This window comes from Gadus chalcogrammus, chromosome 2 (genome assembly GCF_026213295.1).
Source record: "Gadus chalcogrammus isolate NIFS_2021 chromosome 2, NIFS_Gcha_1.0, whole genome shotgun sequence".
NCBI lineage: Eukaryota > Metazoa > Chordata > Actinopteri > Gadiformes > Gadidae > Gadus > Gadus chalcogrammus.
This window is the reverse complement of record NC_079413.1, coordinates 20,433,954-20,458,687: the sequence shown is the minus strand read 5'-3', so window position 1 is coordinate 20,458,687 and position 24,734 is coordinate 20,433,954. Positions and strand designations below refer to the sequence as shown.

Sequence of the window (24,734 nt, the reverse complement as noted above, 5' to 3'; positions counted from 1 at the left end):
TGCAATGTTTTGCAACATAGCCGTCACACATATCACGGCGCATGACTTGGCCGGCGAAAACTGGAGCTCTCCGCCTGACCTGTGAAGGCATCTAAAGCGCAACTTCCACCTCCCGATCGTGCGCTCAACGATGCACCGGGCCAGACGTTGGGCTTCGTTGTATTCCTCATCAATACATACCTTACCCTATTTCCGGAGGGGCTTTTATAGCCAATCAAATTATCAATCAAGGAAACCCTTATGCGGAATCAGATTAAGTCGGCTCTCTTTGCTGCGCAAAGCATGTTTCAGAAATCAGCCCATTAAGATAAATGTAGTTGTCACACAAGCTATTTTTAATTTTTTGTCATATGGAATTATTTCAGGGGGGAAAATGCCGTGAAACGCACAGTGCATTCAGGATTAGGACTGATATATGTCGGTTTCAGCCTAATCAATTGTGTTTTAATGTCTTTAGCATTCATATAATTGCAGTCTATTTTTTTCGTAGGCTACTCTGCTGTTGTCCTTGATGGGGATATATTTTAACCCTTTTTAACACAATTTTCCTGCGACATTCCTGCGTCTCCCCCTCCTACGGAGCCCATTTCAGCACCGTGTCAGTAGACAGTTACAATCCTACGACGTCGTGAGTGCAGCAAATGCGCGTTCACGTTAAGAGGAGTTTCGGGAAACGCTCCAAAGAAATTATCGATGGATCGCAAGATCCATCGGGAGAATGATCGTACGAGCGAAGATCCATCGTTATCGGGAAACGGGGCCCTGAGCAGTTACACCAGCAATGCAGGCAATTTCAAACGGTTTACAAGAGCCTACACTGCATCAGTATTTTTGATTGCCTACACAATATTTACTAAGTAAAATAAACATACTAACGGCGTAACAAATTGCAAACGACTCAGAATAATGACTAATTATTATTTTGTACAATATCTAGCCTACATCTAACCACTCTGATCATGATCCCTACATCCAGGCTCCACTAGAGCGCATGGAACGGTCATCAATGGCAAGGAGCGGATGAAATGCATCATCACTCACTGCCCGCTTCGCACTCAGAAGGGAACATCAGTTCTCTTCATCGTGGTTAGAGTAACCGATCACTTTCGTACGATATTTCTCAAGTCAAAGACTATAGAAATGATCCCTGAAAGTATGATCTTAGTGTTGAAACGGGCGCGGACGGGCACCAATTCATGGGGTAGTCCTTCTCACTGGTGGTTGTGAGGTAGAACTTTCACAATATTTCAGCTCATGTAAAAATAACGGATGGCACTGATACAAATCTTAGTTCATTGAAACTGAACTCAAACATCGGTATAGAGTGACGTTCAAAACTAGTGATCATAAGGGCCAATACGGGTACCACGCACAACTACGTTAACGGAGTGATATGATAAAGAGATATAGAGATAAATAGTCCCCACATCTCTTTGCGAGACACGGGGGTCCGTTGACGAAAGTACCACCCCGCCTGTCGGAATTCAACTCAATCCCCACTGCTTTAGTTCAACTCACATCCGACCTCTCTGTATATTTATGTTATTCAAAATCCTACCAAGTATTAAACACAGGAAATTCATGTGCATTGTCTACTGCTATATTGTGCCGTTATTGTACAGACATTCCAGATTCAGCGTGTGCAAATGACTTGATACTGTCTACAATATGATAACCTGCACAATGCACATAGAGTGAATTAACAATTTATACTACTTGATATGGCCATCCCTCACATCACATCAAAAGTGAAACATTATTTATATATATTATAAACACCTGAGCAGTTACACCAGCAATGCAGGTAACTTCAAACTGTTTACAAGAGCCTACACTGCATCAGTATTTTTGATTGCCTACACAATACTTACTAAGTAAAATAAACATACTAACGGCGTAACAAATTGCCAACGACTCAGAATAATGACTAATTGTTATTTTGTACAATAACTAGCCTACATCTAACCACTCTGACATGATCCCTACCTCCAGGCTCCACTAGAGAGCATGGAACGGTCATCAATGGCAAGGAGCGGATGAAATGCATCATCACTCACTGCCCGCTTCACGCTCAGAATGGAACATCAGTTCTCTTCATCGTGGTTAGAGTAACCGATCACTTTTGTACGATATTTCTCAAGTCAAAGACTATAGAAATGATCCCTGAAAGCATGATCTTAGTGTTGAAACGGGCACGGACGGGCACCAATTCATGGGGTAGTCCTTCTCACTGGTGGTTGTGAGGTAGAACTTTCACAATATTTCAGCTCATGTAAAAATAAAGGATGGCACTGATACAAATCTTAGTTCATTGAAACTGAACTCAAACATTGGTATAGAGTGACGTTCAAAACTAGTGATCATAAGGGCCAATACGGGTACCACGCACAACTACGTTAACGGAGTGATATGATAAAGAGATATAGAGATAAATAGTCCCCACATCTCTTTGCGAGACACGGGGGTCCGTTGACGAAAGTACCACCCCGCCTGTCGGAATTCAACTCAATCCCCACTGCTTTAGTTCAAGTCATATCCGACCTCTCTGTTTATTGATGTTATTCAAAATCCTACCAAGTATTGAACACAGGAAATTCATGTGCATAGTCTACTGCTATATTGTGCCGTTATTGTACAGACATTCCAGATTCAGCGTGTGCAAATGACTTGATACTGTCTACAATATGATAACCTGCACAATGCACATGGAGTGAATTAACAATTTATACTACTTGATATGGCCATCAATCGTATCACATCAAAAGTGAAACATTATTTTACATATTATATACACCTGAGCAATTACACCAGCAATGCAAGTAATTTTAAACGGTTTACAAGAGCCTACACTACATCAGTATTTTTGATTGCCTACACAATATTTACTCAGTAAAATAAACATACTAACGGCGTAACAAATTGCCAACTACTCAGAATAATAACTAATTGTTAATCTGTACAATATCTAGCCAACATCAAACCACTCTGATCATGATCCCTACCTCCAGGCTCCACTCGAGAGCATGGAACGGTCATCAATGGCAAGGAGCAGATGAAATTCATCATCGCTCACTGCCCGCTTCGCGCTCAGAAGGGAACATCAGTTCTCTTCATCGTGGTTAGAGTAACCGATCACTTTTGTACGATATTTCTCAAGTCAAAGACTATAGAAATGATCCCTGAAAGTATGATCTTAGTGTTGAAACGGGCGCGGACGGGCACCAATTCATGGGGTAGTCCTTCTCACTGGTGGTTGTGAGGTAGAACTTTCACAATATTTCAGCTCATGTAAAAATAACGGATGGCACTGATACAAATCTTAGTTCATTGAAACTGAACTCAAACATCGGTATAGAGTGACGTTCAAAACTAGTGATCATAAGGGCCAATACGGGTACCACGCACAACTACGTTAACGGAGTGATATGATAAAGAGATATAGAGATAAATAGTCCCCACATCTCTTTGCGAGACACGGGGGTCCGTTGACGAAAGTACCACCCCGCCTGTCGGAATTCAACTCAATCCCCACTGCTTTAGTTCAACTCACATCCGACCTCTCTGTTTATTGATGTTATTCAAAATCCTACCAAGTATTAAACACAGGAAATTCATGTGCATAGTCTACTGCTATATTGTGCCGTTATTGTACAGACATTCCAGATTCAGCGTGTGCAAATGACTTGATACTGTCTACAATATGATAACTTGCACAATGCACATAGAGTTAATTAACAATTTATACTACTTGATATGGCCATCACTCGCATCACATCAAAAGTCAAACATTATTTTATATATTATATGCACCTGAGCAGTTACACCAGCAATGCAGGTAACTTCAAACGGTTTACAAGAGCCTACACTGCATCAGTATTTTTGATTGCCTACATAATCATTACTAAGTAAAATAAACATACTTACGGCGTAACAAATTGCCAACGACTAAGAATAATGACTAATTGTTATTTTGTTCAATATCTAGCCTACATCTAACCACTCTGATCATGATCCCTACCTCCAGGCTCCACTAGAGAGCATGGAACGGTCATCAATGGCAAGGAGCGGATGAAATGCATCATCACTCACTGCCCGCTTCGCGCTCAGAAGGGAACATCAGTTCTCTTCATCGTGGTTAGAGTAACCGATCACTTTCGTACGATAATTCTCAAGTCAAAGACTATAGAAATGATCCCTGAAAGTATGATCTTAGTGTTGAAACGGGCGCGGACGGGCACCAATTCATGGGGTAGTCCTTCTCACTGGTGGTTGTGAGGTAGAACTTTCACAATATTTCAGCTCATGTAAAAATAACGGATGGCACTGATACAAATCTTAGTTAATTGAAACTGAACTCAAACATCGGTATAGAGTGACGTTCAAAACTAGTGATCATAAGGGCCAATACGGGTACCACGCACAACTACGTTAACGGAGTGATATGATAAAGAGATATAGAGATAAATAGTCCCCACATCTCTTTGCGAGACACGGGGGTCCGTTGACGAAAGTACCACCCCGCCTGTCGGAATTCAACTCAATCCCCACTGCTTTAGTTCAACTCACATCCGACCTCTCTGTATATTTATATTATTCAAAATCCTACCAAGTATTAAACACAGGAAATTCATGTGCATAGGCTACTGCTATATTGTGCCGTTATTGTACAGACATTCCAGATTCAGCGTGTGCAAATGACTTGATACTGTCTACAATATGATAACCTGCACAATGCACATAGAGTGAATTAACAATTTATACTACTTGATATGGCCATCACTCGCATCACATCAAAAGTGAAACATTATTTATATATATTATATACACCTGAGCAGTTACACCAGCAATGCAGGTAACTTCAAACGGTTTACAAGAGCCTACACTGCATCAGTATTTTTGATTGCCTACACAATCTTTACTAAGTAAAATAAACATACTAACGGCGTAACAAATTGCCAACGACTCAGAATAATGACTAATTGTTATTTTGTTCAATATCTAGCCTACATATAACCACTCTGTACCACATCTAACCACTTATAGTTCGGCATTCAACACAATAGTCCCCTCCAGACTCGACAGGAAGCTCAGGGACCTAGGCATTGATCCCAGCCTATGCAACTGGATCCTTGACTTCCTGACGGATCGAAAACAGGTGGTGAAGATGGGTCCTAAGATCTCCGCCCCTCTGACCATCAGCACAGGAGCCCCCCAGGGCTGTGTCCTAAGCCCCCTCCTCTACTCCCTATACACCCACGACTGCGTGGCTACACACGGATCCAATGCAGTGATCAAGTTCGCCGATCACACGACAGTCATGGGGCTGATCACTGATGGTGATGAGACGGCCTATAGGAGCGAGGTCGACTGTCTGGCTCAGTACAGCCAGGACAACAACCTCATTCTCAACACCGATAAGACCAAGGAGCTCGTAGTGGACTTCAGGAAGAAGAGACAGATTCAACACCCCATCTCCATCAATGGGTCTGCTGTGGAGAGGGTACACAGCATTAAGTTCCTGGGAGTCCACATCACCAGAGACCTCACCTGGGAGGAGCACACCAACCAGGTGGTGAAAAAAGCACAGCGGCGCCTATTTCACCTTAGGCGTCTGAAAAAGTTTGGCGTGGGGCCCAAGATCCTGGGGGCCTTCTTCAGAGGCACAACGGAGAGCATATTGACTGGATGCATCACTGCCTGGTACGGGAACTGCACTGCCCAAAGCCGCAAAATGCTGCAAAGGGTAGTGCGGACAGCTGAGAGGATCAGCGGATGTGAGCTTCCCTCCATCCAGGAAACCTACAAGGCCCGGTGTGTCAGGAAGGCCCTCCGAATCATTGGGGACCCCAGCCACCCCAACCAGAAACTGTTTGAGCTACTGCCGTCAGGGAGGCGGTACCAAAGCCTAAGGGCCAAAACCCAGAGGATGACAAGCAGTTTTTTCCCCCAAGCAGTCAGACTCCTGGAAAAACACACTACCCCCCAACCATCCACACTACTACTACTATCTTACTATGTAAGATAAACATACTGACGATGTAACAAAACGCCAACGACTCAGAATAATAACTAATTGTTATTTTGTACAATATCTAGCCTACATCTAACCACTCTGATCATGATCCCTACCTCCAGGCTCCACTAGAGAGCATGGAACGGTCATCAATGGCAAGGAGCGGATGAAATGCATCATCACTCACTGCCCGCTTCGCGCTCAGAAGGGAACATCAGTTCTCTTCATCGTGGTTAGAGTAACCGATCACTTTCGTACGATATTTCTCAAGTCAAAGACTATAGAAATGATCCCTGAAAGTATGATCTTAGTGTTGAAACGGGCGCGGACGGGCACCAATTCACGGAGTAGTCTTTCTCACTGGTGGTTGTGAGGTAGAACTTTCACAATATTTCAGCTCATGTAAAAATAACGGATGGCACTTATACAAATCTTAGTTTATTGAAACTGAACTCAAACATCGGTATAGAGTGACGTTCAAAACTAGTGATCATAAGGGCCAATACGGGTACCACGCACAACTACGTTAACGGAGTGATATGATAAAGAGATATAGAGATAAATAGTCCCCACATCTCTTTGCGAGACACGTGGGTCCGTTGACGAAAGTACCACCCCGCCTGTTGGAATTCAACTCAATCCCCACTGCTTTAGTTCAACTCACATCCGACCTCCTACCAAGTATTAAACACAGGAAATTCATGTTCATAGTCTACTGCTATATTTTGCCGTTATTGTACAGACATTCCAGATTCAGCGTGTGCAAATGACTTGATACGGTCTACAATATTTGAATTGAGTGACATCGCCGACACAGCCCTGCCGTCATATCTGAGGCAAGTAAACAATCAAGATTTTAAAGAAAATGGACGTCTAGAGGGGATTTAGTTAGCCTACTGCAGAGGTTTAGGCTAACTTTTTCTCTTTAGAAAAGTGTTTCAGGTCATTTCTTGTCCAATTTAACCAGAGACTACAGAGTAATCACATACAAGAAATAAAATGTCAACCTCAATTTGAACAGAAAAGATTAGGTACCGCTGTTTTGCCAAGGCTGCACTGTAACATCTATTCACGGATGCAAACCCACTACTGAGCGGCACGGGGGCTTTGACCTGCTCCGTTCCCGACCTGGGCCCGCAAACACCCCTCCTTAGGCGACCTGGTGGTCCAAGGCTCCCCCAGAACCACCATATCGATACCGAACTTAGCATGGCCACCCGTTCAACATAGTCCGGTACAGTGCAGAGCTCCTCAGCTCAATCGAACCGCCAACCTCAACCTCCCAGTGACTTGGATTAGAGGCACAAGCAACCGTGCCCGGCGGAGTTCTACTGGAGGGAATTGAGTGACATCGCCGACACAGCCCTGCAGTCATATCTGAGGCAAGTAAACAAACAAGATTTCAAAGAAAATGGACATCTAGAGGGGATTTAGTTAGCCTACTGCAGAGGTTTTGGCTACTATTTCTCTTTAAAAAAGTGTTTCAGGTAATTTCTTATCCGACTAAACTATAGCCTACATAGTAAACACATACAAGAAATAAAATGTCAACCTCAATTTGAACAGAAAAGATTAGGTACCGCTGTTTTGCCAAGGCTGCACTGTAACATCTATTCACGGATGCAAACCCACTACTGAGCGGCACGGGGGCTTTGACCTGCTCCGTTTCCGACCTGGGCCCGTACACCCCTCCTTAGACGACCTGGTGGTCCAAGGCTCCCCCAGAACCACCATATCGATACCGAACTTAGCATGGACACCCGTTCAACATAGTCCGGTACAGTGCAGAGCTCCTCAGCTCAATCGAACCGCCAACCTCAGCCTCCCAGTGACTTGGATTAGAGGCACGCGCAACCGTGCCCGGCGGAGTTCTACTGGAAGGAATTGAGTGACATCGCCGACACAGCCCTGCCGTCATATCTGAGGCAAGTAAACAAACAAGATTTCAAAGAAAATGGACATCTAGAGGGGATTTAGTTAGCCTACTGCAGAGGTTTTGGCTACCTTTTTCTCTTTAAAAAAGTGTTTCAGGTCATTTCTTATCCGACTTAACTATAGCCTACATAGTAAACACATACAAGAAATAAAATGTCAACCTCAATTTGAACAGAAAAGATTAGGTACCGCTGTTTTGCCAAGGCTGCACTGTAACATCTATTCACGGATACAAACCAACTACTGAGCGGCACGGGGGCTTTGACCTGCTCCGTTCCCGACCTGGGCCCGTACACCCCTCCTTAGACGAACAGGTGTTCCAAGGCTCCCCCAGAACCACCATATCGATAACGTACTTAGCATGGACACCCGTTCAACATAGTCCGGTACAGTGCAGAGCTTCTCAGCTCAATCGAACCGCCATCCTCAGCCTCCCAGTGACTTGGATTAGAGGCACGCGCCACCGTGCCCGGCGGAGTTCTTCTGGAAGGAATTGAGTGACATCGCCGACACAGCCCTGATGTCATATCTGAGGCAAGTAAACAAACAAGATTTCAACGAAAATGGACATCTAGAGGGGATTTAGTTAGCCTACTGCTTAGGTTTTGGCTAACTTTTTCTCTTTAGAAAAGTGTTTCAGGTCATTTCTTGTCCAAATTAACTAGAGCCTACATAGCAAACACATACAAGAAATAAACTGTCAACCTCAATTTGAACAGAAAAGATTAGGTACCGCTGTTTTGCCAAGGCTGCACTGTAACATCTATTCACGGATGCAAACCACTACTGAGCGGCACGTGGGCTTTGACCTGCTCCGTTCCCGACCTGGGCCCGCAAACACCCCTCCTTAGGCGACCTGGTGGTCCAAGGCTCCCCCAGAACCACCATATCGATACCGAACTTAGCATGGACACCCGTTCAACATAGTCCGGTACAGTGCAGAGCTCCTCAGCTCAATCGAACCGCCAACCTCAGCCTCCCAGTGACTTGGATTAGAGGCACACGCCACCGTACCCGGCGGAGTTCTTCTGGAAGGAATTGAGTGACATCGCCGACACAGCCCTGATGTCATATCTGAGGCAAGTAAACAATCAAGATTTTAAAGAAAATGGACGTCTAGAGGGGATTTATTTAGCCTACTGCAGAGGTTTTGGCTAACTCTTTCTCTTTAAAAAAGTGTCTCAGGTCATTTCTTATCCAATTTAACTAGAGCCTACATAGTAAACGTACAAGAAATAAAATGTGAACTTCAACAGAAAAGATTAGGTACCGCTGTTTTGCCGAGGCTGCACTGTAACATCTATTCGCAGATGCAAACCCACTACTGAGCGGCACGGGGGCTTTGACCTACTCCGTTTCCGACCTGGGCCCGTACACCCCTCCTTAGACGACCTGGTGGTCCAAGGCTCCCCCAGAACCACCATATCGCTACCGAACTTAGGATGGACACCCGTTCAACATAGTCCGGTACAGTGCAGAGCTCCTGAGCTCAATCGAACCGCCAACCTCAGCCTCTCAGTGACTTGGATTAGAGGCACGCACCACCGTGCCCGGCGGAATACTTCTGGAAGGATTTGAGTGACATCGCCGACACAGCCCTGCCGTCATATCTGAGGCAAGTAAACAAACAAGATTTCAACGAAAATGGACATCTAGAGGGGATTTAGTTAGCCTACTGCTGTGGTTTTGGCTAACTTTTTCTCTTTAGAAAAGTGTTTCAGGTCATTTCTTGTCCAAATTAACTAGAGCCTACATAGCAAACACATACAAGAAATAAAATGTCAACCTCAATTTGAACAGAAAAGATTACCTACCGCTGTTTTGCCAAGGCTGCACTGCAACATCTATTCACGGATGCAAACCCACTACTGAGCGGCACGGGGGCTTTGACCTGCTCCGTTCTCGACCTGGGCCCGCAAACACCCCTCCTTAGGCGACCTGGTGGTCCAAGGCTCCCCCAGAACCACCATATCGATACCGAACTTAGCATGGACACCCGTTCAACATAGACCGGTACAGTGCAGAGCTCCTCAGCTCAATCGAACCGCCAACCTCAGCCTCCCAGCGACTTGGATTAGAGGCACGCGCCACCGTACCCGGCGGAGTTCTACTGGAAGGATTTGAGTGACATCGCCGAGACAGCCCTGCCGTCATATCTGAGACAAGTAAACAATCAAGATTTTAAAGAAAATGGACGTCTAGAGGGGATTTAGTTAGCCTACTGCTGAGGTTTTGGCTAACTTTTTCTCTTTAGAAAAGTGTTTCAGGTCATTTCTTGTCCAAATTAACTAGAGCCTACATAGCAAACACATACAAGAAATAAAATGTCAACCTCAATTTGAACAGAAAATATTAGGTACCGCTGTTTTGCCAAGGCTGCACTGTAACATCTATTCACGGATGCAAACCCACTACTGAGCGGCACGGGGGCTTTGACCTGCTCCGTTCCCGACCTGGGCCCGCAAACACCCCTCCTTAGGCGACCTGGTGGTCCAAGGCTCCCCCAGAACCACCATATCGATACCGAACTTAGCATGGACACTCGTTCAACATAGTCCGGTTCAGTGCAGAGCTCCTCAGCTCAATCGAACCGCCTACCTCAGCCTCCCAGTGACTTGGATTAGAGGCACGCACCACCGTACCCGGCGGAGTTCTACTGGAAGGATTTGAGTGACATCGCCGAGACAGCCCTGCCGTCATATCTGAGGCAAGTAAACAATCAAGATTTTCAAGAAAATGGACGTCTAGAGGGGATTTAGTTAGCCTACTGCAGAGGTTTAGGCTATCTTTTTCTCTTTAGAAAAGTGTTTCAGGTAATTTCTTATCCGACTTAACTACAGCCTACATAGTAAACACATACAAGAAATAAAATGTGAACTTCAACAGTAATCATTAGGTACCGCTGTTTTGCCAAGGCTGCACTGTAACGTCTATTCACAGATGCAAGACCACTACTGAGCGGCACGGCGGCTTTGACCTGCTCCGTTTCCGACCTGTGCCCGTACACCCCTCCTTAGACGACCTGGTGCTCCAAGGCTCCCCCAGAACCACCATATCGATACCGAACTTAGCATGGACACCCGTTCAACATAGTCCGGTACAGTGCAGAGCTCCTCAGCTCATTCAAACCGCCAACCTCAGCCTCCCAGTGACTTGGATTAGAGGCACGTGCCACCGTGCCCAGCTGAGTACTTCTGGAAGGAATTGAGTGACATCGCCGACACAGCCCTGCCGTCATATCTGAGGCAAGTAAACAATCAAGATTTTCAAGAAAATGGACGTCTAGAGGGGATTTAGTTAGCCTACCGGAGAGGTTTAGGCTAACTTTTTCTCTTTAGAAAAGTGTTTCAGGTAATTTCTTATCCGACTCAACTACAGCCTACATAGTAAACACATGCAAGAAATAAAATGTCAACCTCAACAGAAAAGATTAGGTACCGCTGTTTTGCCAAGGCTGCACTGTAACGTCTATTCGCGGATGCAAACCCACTACTGAGCGGCACGGCGGCTTTGACCTACTCCGTTTCCGACCTGTGCCCGTACACCCCTCCTTAGACGACCTGGTGGTCCAAGGCTCCCCCAGAACCACCATATCGATACCGAACTTAGCATGGACACCCGTTCAACATAGCCCGGTACAGTGCAGAGCTCCTGAGCTCAATCGAACCGCCAACCTCAGCCTCCCAGTGACTTGGATTAGAGGCACGCGCCACCGTGCCCGGCGGAGTACTTCTGGAAGGAATTGAGTGACATCGCCGACACAGCCCTGCCGTCATATCTGAGGCAAGTAAACAAACAAGATTTCAACGAAAATGGACATCTAGAGGGGATTTAGTTAGCCTACTGCTGAGGTTTTGGCTAACTTTTTCTCTTTAGAAAAGTGTTTCAGGTCATTTCTTGTCCAAATTAACTAGAGCCTACATAGCAAACACATACAAGAAATAAAATGTCAACCTCAATTTGAACAGAAAAGATTAGGTACCGCTGTTTTGCCAAGGCTGCACTGTAACATCAATTCACGGATGCAAACCCACTACTGAGCGGCACGGGGGCTTTGACCTGCTCCGTTCCCGACCTGGGCCCGCAAACACCCCTCCTTAGGCGACCTGGTGGTCCAAGGCTCCCCCAGAACCACCATATCGATACCGAACTTAGCATGGACACCCGTTCAACATAGTCCGGTTCAGTGCAGAGCTCATCAGCTCAATCAAACCGCCAACCTCAGCCTCCCAGTGAATTGGATTAGAGGCACGCGCCACCGTACCCGGCGGAGTTCTACTGGAAGGATTTGAGTGACATCGCCGAGACAGCCCTGCCGTCATATCTGAGGCAAGTAAACAATCAAGATTTTCAAGAAAATGGACGTCTAGAGGGGATTTAGTTAGCCTACTGCAGAGGTTTAGGCTATCTTTTTCTCTTTAGAAAAGTGTTTCAGGTAATTTCTTATCCGACTTAACTACAGCCTACATAGTAAACACATACAAGAAATAAAATGTGAACTTCAACAGTAATCATTAGGTACCGCTGTTTTGCCAAGGCTGCACTGTAACGTCTATTCACGGATGCAAACCCACTACTGGGCGGCACGGCGGCTTTGACCTGCTCCGTTTCCGACCTGTGCCCGTACACCCCTCCTTAGACGACCTGGTGCTCCAAGGCTCCCCCAGAACCACCATATCGATACCGAACTTAGCATGGACACCCGTTCAACATAGTCCGGTACAGTGCAGAGCTCCTCAGCTCATTCAAACCGCCAACCTCAGCCTCCCAGTGACTTGGATTAGAGGCACGTGCCACCGTGCCCAGCTGAGTACTTCTGGAAGGAATTGAGTGACATCGCCGACACAGCCCTGCCGTCATATCTGAGGCAAGTAAACAATCAAGATTTTCAAGAAAATGGACGTCTAGAGGGGATTTAGTTAGCCTACCGGAGAGGTTTAGGCTAACTTTTTCTCTTTAGAAAAGTGTTTCAGGTAATTTCTTATCCGACTCAACTACAGCCTACATAGTAAACACATGCAAGAAATAAAATGTCAACCTCAACAGAAAAGATTAGGTACCGCTGTTTTGCCAAGGCTGCACTGTAACGTCTATTCGCGGATGCAAACCCACTACTGAGAGGCACGGGGGCTTTGACCTGCTCCGTTTCCGACCTGGGCCCGTACACCCCTCCTTAGACGACCTGGTGGTCCAAGGCTCCCCCAGAACCACCATATCGATACCGAACTTAGCATGGACACCCGTTCAACATAGCCCGGTACAGTGCAGAGCTCCTGAGCTCAATCGAACCGCCAACCTCACCCTCCCAGTGACTTGGATTAGAGGCACGCGCCACCGTGCCCGGCGGAGTACTTCTGGAAGGAATTGAGTGACATCGCCGACACAGCCCTGCCGTCATATCTGAGGCAAGTAAACAAACAAGATTTCAACGAAAATGGACATCTAGAGGGGATTTAGTTAGCCTACTGCTGAGGTTTTGGCTAACTTTTTCTCTTTAGAAAAGTGTTTCAGGTCATTTCTTGTCCAAATTAACTAGAGCCTACATAGCAAACACATACAAGAAATAAAATGTTAACCTCAATTTGAACAGAAAAGATTAGGTACCGCTGTTTTGCCAAGGCTGCACTGTAACATCAATTCACGGATGCAAACCCACTACTGAGCGGCACGGGGGCTTTGACCTGCTCCGTTCTCGACCTGGGCCCGCAAACACCCCTCCTTAGGCGACCTGGTGGTCCAAGACTCCCCCAGAACCACCATATCGATACCGAACTTAGCATGGACACCCGTTCAACATAGTCCGGTACAGTGCAGAGCTCCTCAGCTCATTCAAACCGCCAACCTCAGCCTCCCAGTGACTTGGATTAGAGGCACGTGCCACCTTGCCCAGCTGAGTACTTCTGGAAGGAATTGAGTGACATCGCCGACACAGCCCTGATGTCATATCTGAGGCAAGTAAACAATCAAGATTTTCAAGAAAATGGACGTCTAGAGGGGATTTAGTTAGCCTACCGGAGAGGTTTAGGCTAACTTTTTCTCTTTAGAAAAGTGTTTCAGGTAATTTCTTATCCGACTCAACTACAGCCTACATAGTAAACACATGCAAGAAATAAAATGTCAACCTCAACAGAAAAGATTAGGTACCGCTGTTTTGCCAAGGCTGCACTGTAACATCAATTCACGGATGCAAACCCACTACTGAGCGGCACGGGGGCTTTGACCTGCTCCGTTCTCGACCTGGGCCCGCAAACACCCCTCCTTAGGCGACCTGGTGGTCCAAGACTCCCCCAGAACCACCATATCGATACCGAACTTAGCATGGACACCCGTTCAACATAGTCCGGTACAGTGCAGAGCTCCTCAGCTCAATCGAACCGCCAACCTCAGCCTCCCAGTGACTTGGATTAGAGGCACACGCCACCGTGCCCGGCGGAGTTCTTCTGGAAGGAATTGAGTGACATCGCCGACACAGCCCTGATGTCATATCTGAGGCAAGTAAACAATCAAGATTTTAAAGAAAATGGACGTCTAGAGGGGATTTATTTAGCCTACTGCAGAGGTTTTGGCTAACTCTTTCTCTTTAAAAAAGTGTCTCAGGTCATTTCTTATCCAATTTAACTAGAGCCTACATAGTAAACGTACAAGAAATAAAATGTGAACTTCAACAGAAAAGATTAGGTACCGCTGTTTTGCCGAGGCTGCACTGTAACATCTATTCACGGATGCAAACCCACTACTGAGCGGCACGGGGGCTTTGACCTACTCCGTTTCCGACCTGGGCCCGTACACCCCTCCTTAGACGACCTGGTGGTCCAAGGCTCCCCCAGAACCACCATTTCGATACCAAACTTAGCATGGACACCCGTTCAACATAGTCCGGTACAGGGCAGAGCTCCTCAGCTAATTCGAACTGCCAACCTCAGCCTCCCAGTGACTTGGATAAGAGGCACGCGCCACCGTACCCGTCGGAGTTCTACAGGAAGGATTTGAGTGACATCGCCGACACAGCCCTGCCGTCATATCTGAGGCAAGTAAACAATCAAGATTTTAAAGAAAATGGACGTCTAGAGGGGATTTAGTTAGCCTACTGCAGAGGTTTAGGCTATCTTTTGCTCTTTAGAAAAGTGTTTCAGGTAATTTCTTATCCGACTTAACTACAGCCTACATAGTAAACACATACAAGAAATAAAATGTCAACCTCAATTTGAACAGAATAGATTAGGTACCGCTGTTTTGCCAAGGCTGCACTGTAACATCTATTCACGGATGCAAACCCACTACTGAGCGGCACGGGGGCTTTGACCTGCTCCGTTTCCAACCTGTGCCCGTTCACCCCTCCTTAGACGGCCTGGTCGTCCAAGCCTCCCCCAGAACCACCATATCGATACCGAACTTTGCATGGACACCCGTTCAACATAGTCCGGTACAGTGCAGAGCTCCTCAGCTCATTCGATCCGCCAACCTCAGCCTCCCAGTGACTTGGATTAGAGGCACGTGCCACCGTGCCCAGCTGAGTACTTCTGGAAGGAATTGAGTGACATCGCCGACACAGCCCTGCCGTCATATCTGAGGCAAGTAAACAATCAAGATTTTCAAGAAAATGGACGTCTAGAGGGGATTTAGTTAGCCTACTGGAGAGGTTTAGGCTAACTTTTTCTCTTTAGAAAAGTGTTTCAGGTCATTTCTTGTCCAATTTAACTAGAGCCTACATAGCAAACACATACAAGAAATAAAATGTCAACCTCAATTTGAACAGAAAAGATTAGGTACCGCAGTTTTGCCAAGGCTGCACTGTAACGTCTATTCACAGATGCAAACCCACTACTGAGCGGCACAGGGGCTTTGACCTGCTCCGTTCCCGACCTGGGCCCGTACACCCCTCCTTAGACGACCTGGTGGTCCAAGGCTCCCCCAGAAACACCATATCGATACCGAACTTAGCATGGACACCCGTTCAACATAGTCCGGTACAGTGCAGCGCTCCTCAGCTCATTCGAACCTCCAACCTCAGCCTCCCAGTGACTTGGATTAGAGGCATAAGCAACCGTGCCCGGCGGAGTTCTACTGGAGGGAATTGAGTGACATCGCCGACACAGCCCTGCAGTCATATCTGAGGCAAGTAAACAAACAAGATTTCAAAGAAAATGGACATCTAGAGGGGATTTAGTTAGCCTACTGCAGAGGTTTTGGCTACCTTTTTCTCTTTAAAAAAGTGTTTCAGGTCATTTCTTATCCGACTTAACTATAGCCTACATAGTAAACACATACAAGAAATAAAATGTCAACCTCAATTTGAACAGAAATGACTAGGTACCGCTGTTTTGCCAAGGCTGCACTGTAACATTTATTCACGGATACAAACCAACTACTGAGCGGCACGGGGGCTTTGACCTGCTCCGTTCCCGACCTGGGCCCGTACACCCCTCCTTAGACGACCTGGTGCTCCAAGGCTCCCCCAGAACCACCATATCGATACCGAACTTAGCATGGACACCCGTTCAACATAGTCCGGTACAGTGCAGAGCTCCTCAGCTCATTCAAACCGCCAACCTCAGCCTCCCAGTGACTTGGATTAGAGGAACGTGCCACCGTGCCCAGCTGAGTACTTCTGGAAGGAATTGAGTGACATCGCCGACACAGCCCTGCCGTCATATATGAGGCAAGTAAACAATCAAGATTTTCAAGAAAATGGACGTCTAGAGGGGATTTAGTTAGCCTACCGGAGAGGTTTAGGCTAACTTTTTCTCTTTAGAAAAGTGTTTCAGGTCATTTCTTGTCCAATTTAACTAGAGCCTACACAGCAAACACATACAAGAAATAAAATGTCAACCTCAATTTGAACAGAATAGAATAGGTACCGCAGTTTTGCCAAGGCTGCACTGTAACGTCTATACACAGATGCAAGCCCACTACTTAGCGGCACGGGGGCTTTGACCTGCTCCGTTCCCGACCTGGGCCCGTACACCCCTCCTTAGACGACCTGGTGGTCCAAGGCGCCCCCAGAAACACCATATCGAAACCGAACTTAGCATGGACACCCGTTCAACATAGTCCGGTACAGTGCAGAGCTCCTCAGCTCAATCGAACCGCCAACCTCAGCCTCCCAGTGACTTGGATTAGAGGCACGCGCCACCGTACCCGGCGGAGTTTAACGGGAAGGAATTGAGTGACATCGCCGACACAGCCCTGCCGTCATATCTGAGGCAAGTAAACAAACAAGATTTCAAAGAAAATGGACGTCTAGAGGGGATTTAGTTAGCCTACTGCAGAGGTTTAGGCTAACTTTTTCTCTTTAGAAATGTGTTTCAGGTCATTTCTTGTCCAATTTAACTATAGCCTACATAGCAAACACATACAAGAAATAAAATGTCAACCTCAATTTGAACAGAAAAGATTAGGTACCGCTGTTTTGCCAAGGCTGCACTGTAACGTCTATTCCCGGATGCAAACCCACTACTGAGCGGCACGGGGGCTTTGACCTGCTCCGTTCCCGACCTGGGCCCGTACACCCCTCCTTAGACGACCTGGTGGTCCAAGGCTCCCCCAGAACCACCATAAAGATGCCGAACTTAGCATGGACACCCGTTCAACATAGTCCGTTACAGTGCAGAGCTCCTCAGCTCAATCGAACCGCCAACCTCAGCCTCCCAGTGACTTGGATTAGAGGCACGCACCACCGTGCCCAGCGGATATCTACTGGAAGGAATTGAGTGACATCGCCGACGCAGCCCTGCCGTCATATCTGAGGCAAGTAAACAACCAAGATTTTAAAGAAAATGGACGTCTAGAGGGGATTTAGTTAGCCTACTGCAGAGGTAAAGGCTAACTTTTTCTCTTTAGAAAAGTGTTTCAGGTCATTTCTTTTTGAATTTAACCAGAGCCTACATAGTAAACACATACGAGAAATAAAATGTGAACTTCAACAGTAATCACTAGGTACCGCTGTTTTGCCGAGGCTGCACCTTAACGTCTATTCACGGATGCAAACCCACTACTGAGCGGCACGGGGGCTTTGACCTGCTCCGTTTCCGACCTGGGCCCGTACACCCCTCCTTAGACGACCTGGTGCTCCAAGGCTCCCCAGAACCACCATATCGATACCTAACTTAGCATGGACACCCGTTCAACATAGTCCGGTACAGTGCAGAGCTCCTCAGCTCAATCAAACCGCCAACCTCAGCCTCCCAGTGACTTGGATTAGAGGCACGTGCCACCGTGCCCAGCTGAGTACTTCTGGAAGGAATTGAGTGACGTCGCCGACACAGCCCTGCCGTCATATCTGAGGCAAGTAAACAATCAAGATTTTAAAGAAAATGGACGTCTAGAGGGGATTTAGTTAGCCTACTGCAGAGGTATAGGCTAACTTTTTCTCTTTAAAAAAGTGTTTCAGGTCATTTCTTATCCGACTTAACTATAGCCTACATAGTAAACACATACAAGAAATAAAATGTCAACCTCAATTTGAACAGAAATGATTAGGTACCGCTGTTTTGCCATGGCTGCACTGTAACATCTATTCACGGATACAAACCCACTACTGAGCGGCACGGGGGCTTTGACCTGCTCCGTTCCCGACCTGGGCCCGTACACCCCTCCTTAGACAACCTGGTGTTTCAAGGCTCCCCCAGAACCACCATATCGATACCGAACTTAGCATGGACACCCGTTCAAAATAGTCCGGTACAGTGCAGAGCTCCTCAGCTCAAACAAACCGCCAACCTCAGCCTTCCAGTGACTTGGATTAGAGGCACGCGCCACCGTGCCCGGCGGAGTTCTACTGGAAGGAATTGAGTGACATCGCCGACACAGCCCTGCCGTCATATCTGAGGCAAGTAAACAAACAAGATTTCAAAGAAAATGGACATCTAGAGGGGATTTAGTTAGCCTACTGCAGAGGTTTGGGCTACCTTTTTCTCCTTAAAAAAGTGTTTCAGGTCATTTCTTATCCGATTTAACTATAGCCTACATAGTAAACACATACAAGAAATAAAATGTCAACCTCAATTTGAACAGAAAAGATTAGGTACCGCTGTTTTGCCAAGGCTGCACTGTAACGTCTATTCACGGATGCAAACCCACTACTGAGCGGCACGGGGGATTTGACCTGCTCCGTTCCCGACCTGGGCCCGTACACCCCTCCTTAGACGACCTGGTGTTCCAAGGCTCCCCCTGAACCACCATGTCGATACCGAACTTAGCATGGACACCCGTTCAACGTAGTCCGGTACAGTGCAGAGCTCCTCAGCTCAATCGAACCGCCAACTTCAGCCTCCCAGTGACTTGGATTAGAGGCACACGCCACCGTGCCCGGCGGCGTTCTTCTGGAAGGAATTGAGTGACATCGCCGACACAGCCCTGCCGTCATATCTGAGGCAAGTAAACAATCAAGATTTTAAAGAAAATGGACGTCTAGAGGGGATTTAGTTAGCCTACCGGAGAGGTTTATGCTAACTTTTTCTCTTTAGAAAAGTGTTTCAGGTCATTTCTTGTCCAATTTAACTAGAGCCTACATAGCAAACACATACAAGAAATAAAATGTCAACCTCAATTTGAACAGAAATTATTAGGTACCGCAGTTTTGCCAAGGCTGCACTGTAACATCTATTCACAGATGCAAACCCACTACTGAGCAGCACGGGGGCTTTGACCTGCTCCGTTCCCGACCTGGGCCCGTACACCCCTCCTTAGATGACCTGGTGGTCCAAGGCTCCCCCAGAAACACCATATCGATACCGAACTTAGCATGGACACCCGTTCAACATAGTCCGGTACAGTGCAGAGCTCCTCAGCTCAATCGAACCGCCAACTTCAGCCTCCCAGTGACTTGGATTAGAGGCACGCACCACCGTGCCCGGCGGGGTTCTTCTGGAAGGAATTGAGTGACATCGCCGACACAGCCCTGCCGACATATCTGAGGCAAGTAAACAATCAAGATTTTAAAGAAAATGGACGTCTAGAGGGGTTTTAGTTAGCCTACTGCAGAGGTATAGGCTAACTTTTTCTCTTTAGAAAAGTGTTTCAGGTCATTTCTTGTCCAATTTAAAGCCACAGGCACACAAACACGCACACACACAGGGGGCCATCCATAAATCTGTGAAAACGGAAATCAAATCCAATTTGTTCAATTGAGCATTTTAGAAGGAAAAACACAGCTCGAAATCAGTATGCTGAATCAAACGAAACCATCATTTTGGACAAGAATATGAATGAACAGTATTGCATACTTAAGGCACAAACTGAAATGAGATTAGAGTAAATTTAAGGCACAAACTGAATAGATTCAAGTAACTGAAGCACAGCAGCAAAAAGTACAAGTACTGGTGGGCTTGCATATCAACAGAACTCCACTTGCAGCGCATGGGCCTGCCTCATCAACAAAAATATATTTAGTGTAAGACGGAAATACAGTATGTCTAAAACATTTCCAGTTAACATAACACATAAGCCCACCTACTGCATCACTCAGTCATTCTTGTTCAAAAAATTGTGCATATCTACGTGCTCGGGGCATAGGCGGATGCGGAAGCGATTTACAATCAAGCCCACCGTGGAAAAGACTTGTCTGGAACGGAGGTTGCCGGTATAGCAAAGTATTCCAAGTATTGAATGGCATTAGTATACACGTTTAATGAACAATATGTTATTAATATAGCTAATGAATATATTGAATGAACTTAAGGCAAAAATGTAAAAAAATCTCAAAGTCAACTACCGAATAATCTTCGAATAATCAAATATTCGAATTACCGTGCCCATCCCTAGTGCTTACGGTGTATGGGTTTGCGTGTGCTGTGTGTGTGTGTGAGCTGCAGGCTGCTTGGCACATGCGCACATGACCAACTTGAGTAACTGGTGTGACAGGCCTGCTATTATAGTAGTAAGATTAGCATCTGACTGGAAGTGTTCAGAAACGTATTATCCTTCCAGGCTGTTGGACTGGAAAACAAAATTAACAGCATATGGAATATTTGAACTGAAATTATCATTTACTAAGCTGAAACGTTAAATAATGGCATTAGCTAGACAGAATTTTTTTCTGAGAAGACCAGCTCGCTGCCATTCATGCATGTGATTTTAACTGTGGCTGAGTAGGGGAGGTTGATGTCTGCTCGTCCCACTGTCAAATCAACGCTCACGGTCTTTCGTGCCGGGACCGTCACATTGACCTCATCTGATTCTCTGAGGAGTTCATTGTGGACAACAGCACTGCTCCCGTGGTCAAGCTAAATCCACCAGACCCCCCCACCAGTTTCGGGTAGTGATGTTATGGTTTGCGTCGAGGCATCGGGGCATGTGTCGAGTACCTCGGCTCCTCCCCCAGCGAAGCTCCGTATCGAGTAGGATTCACATGGGCGAAATGACGTAGAGTGTGACGTTCGAGGCTTCATCTCGGGCTGTTCCGCGATATGGGTTCACAATTGGCAAATTTTTACAAAAAGAAGACCCTACCCAGTTCCAAGATCACTTTTATGGCTATGTAATTAATCACACTCATTCTCAGTCATCATGCAGTTCTATTATTACAATTATTAGTAGGCTACTGTAGTTATAAGACAATCTATTTTGCCCGGGATGACTTAAAATCTTTGTCAAATGATTTCTTCTCTACCATGAGCTCGGGAGATATTTATGAACGGCACACTCACACGTATCACTGAAATGACTTTAATTCTTAAACGTTTTGATGTTGTACGAAGCAAACATCACATCATCACAGGAAACTCTTTCTTTCATCATAATTTCATTCACCACTAGGTGTCCCTAGTGGTGATTTGTAGCTTCGAGGTCGAACCGCTTTGATGGTTCATCTGGCTGCGAGGCTTTGACGTTTCATGAGGCATCATCACGGCACCACTACATCTCACCACTCTGATCATGATCCCTACCGCCAGGCTCCACTAGAGAGCATGGAACGGTATAGAGTGACGTTCAAAAATAGTGATCATAAGGGCCAATGCGGGTACCACGCACAACTACGTGAACGTGATATGATAAAGAGATATAGAGATAAATAGTCCCCACATCTCTTTGCGAGACACGGGGGTCCGTTGACGAAAGTACCACCCCGCCTGTCGGAATTCAACTCAATCCCCACTGCTTTAGTTCAACTCACATCCGACCTCTCTGTTTATTGATGTTATTCAAAATCCTACCAAGTATTAAACACAGGAAATTCATGTGCATAGTCTGTTGCTATATTGTGCCGTTATTGTACAGTCATTCCAGATTCAGCGTGTGCAAATGACTTGATACTGTCTACAATATGATAACTTGCACAATGCACATAGAGTGAATTAACAATTTATACTACTTGATATGGCCATCACTCGCATCACATCAAAAGTGAAACATTATATTATATATTATATACACCTGAGCAGTTACACCAGCAATGCAGGTAACTTCAAACGGTTTACAAGAGCCTACAATGCATCAGTATTTTTGATTGCCTACACAATATTTACTGAGTAAAATAAACATACTAACGGCGTAACAAATTGCCAACGACTCAGAATAATGACTAATTGTTATTTTGTACAATATCTAGCCTACATCTAACCACTCTGATCATGATCCCTACATCCAGGCTCCACTAGAGAGCATGGAACAGTCATCAATGGCAATGAGCGGATGAAATGCATCATCACTCACTGCCCGCTTCGCGCTCAGAAGGGAACATCAGTTCTCTTCATCGTGGTTAGAGTAACCGAATCGATCCCTGAAAGTATGATCTTAGTGTTGAAACGGGCGCGGACGGGCACCAATTCATGGGGTAGTCCTTCTCACTGGTGGTTGTGAGGTAGAACTTTCACAATATTTCAGCTCATGTAAAAATAACAGATGGCACTGATACAAATCTTAGTTCATTGAAACTGAACTCAAACATCGGTATAGAGTGACGTTCAAAACTAGTGATCATAAGGGCCAATACGGGTACCACGCACAACTACGTTAACGGAGTGATATGATAAAGAGATATAGAGATAAATAGTCCCCACATCTCTTTGCGAGACACGGGGGTCCGTTGACGAAAGTACCACCCCGCCTGTCGGAATTCAACTCAATCCCCACTGCTTTAGTTCAACTCACATCCGACCTCTCTGTTTATTGATGTTATTCAAAATCCTACCAAGTATTAAACACAGGAAATTCATGTGCATAGTCTACTGCTATATTGTGCCGTTATTGTACAGACATTCCAGATTCAGCGTGTGCAAATGACTTGATACTGTCTACAATATTATAACTTGCACAATGCACAGAGATTGAATTAACAATTTATACTACTTGATATGGCCATCACTCGCATCACATCAAAAGTGAAACATTATTTTATATATTATATACACCTGAGCAGTTACACCAGCAATGCAGGTAACTTCAAACGGTTTACAAGAGCCTACACTGCATCAGTATTTTTGATTGCCTACACAATATTTACTAAGTAAAATAAACATACTAACGGCGTAACAAATTGCCAACGACTCAGAATAATGACTAATTGTTATTTTGTACAATATCTAGCCTACATCTAACCACTCTGATCATGATCCCTACATCCAGGCTCCACTAGAGAGCATGGAACCGTCATCAATGGCAAGGAGCGGATGAAATGCATCATCACTCACTGCCCGCTTCGCGCTCAGAATGGAACAACAGTTCTCTTCATCGTGGTTAGAGTAACCGATCACTTTCGTACGATATTTCTCAAGTCAAAGACTATAGAAATTATCCCTGAAAGTATGATCTTAGTGTTGAAACGGGCGCGGACGGGCACCAATTCATGGGGTAGTCCTTCTCACTGGTGGTTGTGAGGTAGAACTTTCACAATATTTCAGCTCATGTAAAAATAACGGATGGCACTGATGCAAATCTTAGTTCATTGAAACTGAACTCAAACATCGGTATAGAGTGACGTTCAAAACTAGTGATCATAAGGGCCAATACGGGTACCACGCACAACTACGTTAACGGAGTGATATGATAAAGAGATATAGAGATAAATAGTCCCCACATCTCTTTGCGAGACACGGGGGTCCGTTGACGAAAGTACCACCCCGCCTGTCGGAATTCAAATCAATCCCCACTGCTTTAGTTCAACTCACATCCGACCTCTCTGTATATTTATGTTATTCAAAATCCTACCAAGTATTAAACACAGGAAATTCATGTGCATAGTCTACTGCTATATTGTGCCGTTATTGTACAGACATTCCAGATTCAGCGTGTGCAAATGACTTGATACTGTCTACAATATTATAACTTGCACAATGCACATAGATTGAATTAACAATTTATACTACTTGATATGGCCATCACTCGCATCACATCAAAAGTGAAACATTATTTATATATATTATATACACCTGGGGGGTATACCACGAACCTCGCTGAACATACCCAGGCTTTCTTGGGAAAACCTGGCTCGACAGAGCCGCAACTCGCAATCAGAGTTAAATGGTACCACGAAGCTCACTTTAGATTCAATTAGTTGAACCAGGTTTTCCGCTTTAGGTTCAGTGCGCGTTCACGTGAAAGGGGCGTTTTTTGCGTCATTTTTCTCCCCTTTACGATAGATCAAGCAGTCTATATGCGTAGAAGTGAAAAGATTCTGCATATTGTCTATAAAATAACTATGCCAAATGCAGAATTGTTCGCCATTAATCCAAATAGAATGATGATGATTTAAAAATGCATAAGCAACGTCCATCCTGCCTTATTCTATCATTTAGGGATTTCACTTTAAATACACCCAATTTAAGAAATGCATAGCATGTTTTCAACC

General features: G+C 45.6%; 6 non-coding genes and 1 pseudogene across 6 annotated transcripts; all 7 read right to left on the bottom strand.

Moving 5' to 3' along the window:
* Nucleotides 1–947: 947 nt before the first annotated feature.
* LOC130376640 (small nucleolar RNA U3) lies at nucleotides 948–1,163 on the bottom strand. The gene has a single exon (XR_008894072.1). It is a non-coding gene; the product is annotated as a small nucleolar RNA U3 (small nucleolar RNA).
* An 801-nt stretch (nucleotides 1,164–1,964) lies between these two features.
* Nucleotides 1,965–2,179, bottom strand: LOC130376651 (small nucleolar RNA U3). The gene has a single exon (XR_008894073.1). It is a non-coding gene; the product is annotated as a small nucleolar RNA U3 (small nucleolar RNA).
* Nucleotides 2,180–2,979: 800 nt separating this feature from the next.
* On the bottom strand, nucleotides 2,980–3,195 carry LOC130376474 (small nucleolar RNA U3). Its single transcript, XR_008894057.1, has one exon. It is a non-coding gene; the product is annotated as a small nucleolar RNA U3 (small nucleolar RNA).
* Nucleotides 3,196–3,995: 800 nt separating this feature from the next.
* LOC130376508 (small nucleolar RNA U3) lies at nucleotides 3,996–4,211 on the bottom strand. Its single transcript, XR_008894060.1, has one exon. It is a non-coding gene; the product is annotated as a small nucleolar RNA U3 (small nucleolar RNA).
* A 1,895-nt stretch (nucleotides 4,212–6,106) lies between these two features.
* On the bottom strand, nucleotides 6,107–6,322 carry LOC130376496 (small nucleolar RNA U3). Its single transcript, XR_008894059.1, has one exon. It is a non-coding gene; the product is annotated as a small nucleolar RNA U3 (small nucleolar RNA).
* Nucleotides 6,323–22,506: 16,184 nt separating this feature from the next.
* Nucleotides 22,507–22,683, bottom strand: LOC130376740 (small nucleolar RNA U3; annotated as a pseudogene).
* An 800-nt stretch (nucleotides 22,684–23,483) lies between these two features.
* LOC130376696 (small nucleolar RNA U3) lies at nucleotides 23,484–23,699 on the bottom strand. Its single transcript, XR_008894076.1, has one exon. It is a non-coding gene; the product is annotated as a small nucleolar RNA U3 (small nucleolar RNA).
* Between the last annotated feature and the right edge of the window lie 1,035 nt (nucleotides 23,700–24,734).